This window comes from Salmo salar, chromosome 26, assembly GCF_965601325.2.
Source record: "Salmo salar chromosome 26, fSalSal1, whole genome shotgun sequence".
In the NCBI taxonomy this organism is placed as follows: Eukaryota; Metazoa; Chordata; class Actinopteri; order Salmoniformes; family Salmonidae; genus Salmo; species Salmo salar.
The window spans coordinates 14,464,760-14,470,071 of NC_138316.1; positions in this window are offsets into that span (position 1 = coordinate 14,464,760).

The following is a 5,312-nucleotide window of genomic DNA, read 5'->3' on the forward strand; positions in this document are numbered from 1 at the left end:
TGAAACAAATCAAAATACATTTTATATTCTTCAAAGTAGCCACCCTTTGCCTTGATGATAGCTTTGCCCACTCTTGGCATTCTCTCAACCAGCTTCATGAGGAATGCTTTTCCAACAGTCTTGAAGGAGTTCCCACATATGCTTAGCACTTGTTGGCTGCTTTTCCTTCACTCTGCAGTCCAACTCATCCCAAACCATCTCAATTGGGTTGAGGTTGGGTGATTGTGGAGGCCAGATCATCTGATGCAGCACTCTATCACTCTCCTTCTTAGCCAAATAGCCCTTACACAGCCTGGAGGTGTTTTGGGTCATTGTCCTGTTGAAAAACAAATGATAGTCCCACTAAGCACAAACCAGATGGGATGGCGTATTGCTGCAAAATGCTATGAAGCCATGCTGGTTAAGTGCGCCTTGAATTCTAAATACATCACTGACAGTATCACCAGCAAAGCACACCCACACCATCACACCTCCTCCTCCGTGCTTCATGGGGGAACAACACATGCGAAGATCATCCGTTCACCTGCTCTGCGTCTCACTAAGACAGGGCGGTTGGAACCAAAAATCTCACATTTGGACTCATCCGACCAAAGGACAGATTTCCACCAGTTTAATGTCCATAGCTTGTGTTTCTTGGCCCAAGCAAGTCTCTTCCTCTTATGGTGTCCTTTGGTGGTTTCTTTGCAGCAATTCGACCTGATTCACGCAGTCTCCTCTGAGCAATTGATGTTGAGATGTGTCTTTTACTCGAACTCTATGAAGCATTTATTTGGGCTGCAATCTGAGGTGCCGTTAACTCTAATGAAGTTATCCTCTGCAGCAGAGGTAACTCTGGGTCTTCCTTTCCTGTGGCGGTCCTCATGAGAGCCAGTTTCATAAGAACGCCTGATGGTTTTTGTGACTGCACTTGAAGAAAGTTCTTGAAATGTTCCGTATTGACTGACTTTCATGTCTTAAATTAATGATTGACTCATTTCTCTTTGCTTATTTGAGCTGTTCTTGACATAATATGGACTTGGTCTTTTACCAAATAGGGCTATCTTCTGTATCCCACCCCTACCTTGTCATAACAACTGATTGGCTCAAATGCATTATACTTATGTCATGCAATAAAATGCAAATGAATTACTTAAAAATCATACAATGTGATTTTCTGGATTTTTGTTTTAGATTCCATCTCTCACAGTTGAAGTGTACCTATGATAAAAATTACAGACCTCTACATGCTTTGTAAGTACAAAAACCTGCAAAATCAGCAGTGTATGAAATACTTGTTCTCCACACTGTATTTTGATTTATTTAACACTTTGTTTGGTTACTATACGATTCCATATGTGTTCTCATAGTTTTGATGTCTTCACTATTATTCTACAATGTAGAAAATTATTAAAATAAATAAAAACTCAGACAGAGATGGACACACTTTTACACCTGATACATTAGGTTAGATACACAGAGACCGCATAGACGACATGAGAGGAATGTACACAACTACGAGAGGGATAGTGAAAGTATGTCTTATCTACTTTGAAGAACTAGTCAAATTATTTTTTCAGACAACTCTACTGCATGCTTAAGCTTGGCTAGCCTAGCTAAATAGGATGACTAAAGGAATGAAAAATATTAAGTAATAAAATAAAAAAATTTAACCCCACTGAAAATGTTTATTTCATAGACAATGGATATTTTAAATGGTTTGGCATTGGAATGTTCACTATTATTGGCTTTGGAATTTTCAATAAAAAGCTTTAAAATCATTTTAATGTCATTATTTCATAATGATTTTAATGTTCAAAAATAATTATCGGAACCGAAATCACAAGCCAGAATATTATTTTAATTATCTAACTGAAACCGAACCGACCTCAAAAAGCACTAATCAAAGCAAAATATATTTCCAAGAATAACTGCTGCTCCTTGTGCTCCACACATGGTAATATAAACTAATGAAAATACTTTTGTGTTCTTTGAAGAAAAAAAAGTGTATTCTATTGTTACCCAAGACCTTCATAAACACAACCAAAGGATTATTTGTGTTTGTCACACCAGCCTTATCTTTCGCTTCCCCTCCTGTTCGGCTCAGGCGTTCTGCGTCGCCGGCCTTCTAACTGCTTCCGAACCTACTGCTGGCAAATGCCCTTCACTCATCAACCCCGGACTTGTCTCGTCATCATTACACACACCTGGTTCCAATCCCCACTCTGTCACTGTATTTATACTCACTCTGCCATTTGTCTTTGTCGGTCATTGTAAATGTTACTTGTTTTTCTGAGAGAAATCTCTCCTACAATTCCCTGAGTACTTTATATTTTGTACTTTGGATTCGCCCTGTGCCTTTTTGTTTATGAAGATATATTTTGAGCACAACAGCATTTGGGTTTCGTCCCGTTTTGATCTATGGTGCTTAAATAAATTCAGTAGTTGTAAATCTACAACTGCCTCCTGCCTACTCTTCTCTACACCAGGACATTGTTCTACAGTGCTTTCAGAAAGTATTCACACCCCTTGACTTTTTCCACATTTGGTGTGTTACAAAGTGGGATAAAGATGTATTCAATTGTCCTTTTTTGTCAACAATCTACGCAAAATACTCTGTAATTTCAAAGTCTAAGAAAAATGTTACTCTTATAAAACAATGATAAAAAATATAACACTAATATATTTTGCTTTAATAATTATTCAACCCCCGAGTTAATACATGATAGAAACACCTTTGGCAGTGATTAGAGATCTAACTCTTTCTGGGTAAGTCTCTAAGATTTTTGCACACCTGTATTGTACAATATTTGCAAATTATTATTTAAAAAAATTATTCAAGCTCTGTCAAGTTGGTTGTTGATTGTTGCTAGACAGCCATTTTCAAGTCTTGCAATAGATTTTCCAGACAATTTAAGTTAAAACGGTAACTAGGCTGTCACGTCCTGACCAGTGAAAGAGGTCATTTGCCATAGTAGTATGGTCAGGGCGTGGGAGGGGGGTTTGTTTTGTATGTATTTTGGGTTTTCTGTTTCTATGTGGGTTTGTTCTAGTTGTCTATTTCTATGTGCTGGTTTTCACGTTTGGCCGGGTATGGTTTCCAATCAGAGGCAGGTGTCTTTCGTTGTCTCTGATTGAAAGCCATACTTAGGCAGCCTGTTTTTCCTTTGGGGTTGTGGGTAGTTGTTTTCTGTTCTAGTCTAAGTACCTGACGAGACTGTGTAGGTCGTGCGCGCTGCCACTCTAAACTGTGTGGGTCGTGCACGCTGCCACTCTAACCTGGTGGTCCCAGCGTGCACGACCCACGTGGAGTTCCAGGTCTCCGGCCTCTGGAACTGCTGGTCTTCGGCCAACAAGGCAGAGTTCATCTCAGCCTACGCAGGTCCTAATCCAGGCACTTGTCATCTCCCGTCTGGATTACTTCAACTCGCTGTTGGCGGGGCTCCCTGCCTGTGCCATCAAACTCCTACAACTCATCCAGAACGCCGCAGCCCGTCTGGTGTTCAACCTTCCCAAGTTCTCTCACGTCACCCCGCTCCTCCGCACACTCCACTGGCTTCCAGTTGAAACTCGCATCTGCTACAAGACCATGGTGCTTGCCTACGGCACCTCCGTACCTTCAGGCTCTGATCAGTCCCTACACCCAAAGAAGGGCACTGCGTTCATCCACCTCTGGCCTGCTCGCCTCCCTACCTCTGCGGAAGCACAGTTCCCGCTCAGCCCAGTCAAAACTGTTTGCTGCTCTGGCACCCCAATGGTGGAACAAGCTCCCTCACGACGCCAGGACAGCGGAGTCAATCACCACCTTCCGGAGACACCTGAAACCCCACCTCTTTAAGGAATACCTGGGATAGGATTAAGTAATCCTTCTACCCCCCCCCCCCCCCCCTAAAGTGGTTGTTCCACTGGATATCATAAGGTGAATGCACCAATTTGTAAGTCGCTCTGGATAAGAGCGTCTGCTAAATGACTTAAATGTAAATGTAAATGTTATTTTGTTAAGTGTCTTCATTAAAAGATTGAAAATGAGCCCTATCCACGCTGCGTCTTGGTCTCCATTCTACGACCCCTGTGACATAGGCACTCAGAAACATTCAATGTTGTCTTGGAATGCAACTCCAGTTATATTTGGTTTTAGGTTATTGTCCTAATGAAAGATACATTTGTCTCCCAGTGTCTGTTGGAAAGAAGACTGAACCAGGTTTTCCTCTAGGATTTGACCTGTGCTTAGCTCTATTCCATTTATTTTTATCATAAAAAAACTCCCTCATCCTTGCCATTGACAAGCATACCCATGACATGATGCAGCCACCACCATGCTTGAAAATCTGAAGAGTGGTACTCAGTGATGTGTTGTCTTGGATTTGCCCCAAACATAACACTTTGTATTCAGGACATAAAATATAGATAGATGCCCTTCTTTGCGAGGCGTTGGAAAACCTCATTGGTCTTTGTGGTTGAATCTGTGTTAGAAATTCACTGCTCGACTGAGGGAGCTTTCATATAATTATATGTGTGGGGTACAGTGATGAGGTACATCAGTCATTAAAAAAAATCATTTTAAGCACTATTGTACTGTACACAGAGTCCATGCAGCTCATGTGATTTGTTAAGACGTTTTACCCCTAAACTTATTTAGGCTTGCCATAACAAAGGGGTTGATACTTATTGACTCAAGACATTTCAGCTTTTCATTTGTAATTAATTTCTAAACATAAAAAAAACTTCATTCCACTTTGACGTTATGGTGTATCATGTAGACCAGTGACAAATAATCTAAATGTAATCCATTTTAAATTTAGACTGTAACACAACAACATTTGGAAAAGTCAAGAGGTGTGAATACTTTCGGAAGGCACTGTATATGAAATGTACATATTAGACAGTTAGAATGTTGCTGTCAAAATGGCTCAAAGTGGAGTCCTTCCAGGCCTGGCTTTTCTAGTGTTAAAGTGCACATTGACCTTTAGCTGGGAAGCATCCCTTGGAGAGGTTGAATAAATTCGCTTGGAGCATCCCTGGGAGAGATACGTTAATCTCAGGAAATGGTCAATGGGAACACTGACATCCTGGGTCCATACTAGTGAAAAGCTCCATACATGAATGTGCAGTGTGTGTGTGTGGGCAGTGTGTGTGTAGTGTGTGTGCGTGTGTGTGCATATTCATGGTGTCACTGGTTGTTCTGTGGCACCATTTGCGACTGTATATTGAACTCCTTTATTACTCTAAGTCCTCCCAGCATCATCCAGTAGACACCGTTCAATATCATAACATAGATCACCTCTAGGGAAAGAACAGATTGCTCTTTTGCTCTTACAGATTTATTAACACCATCA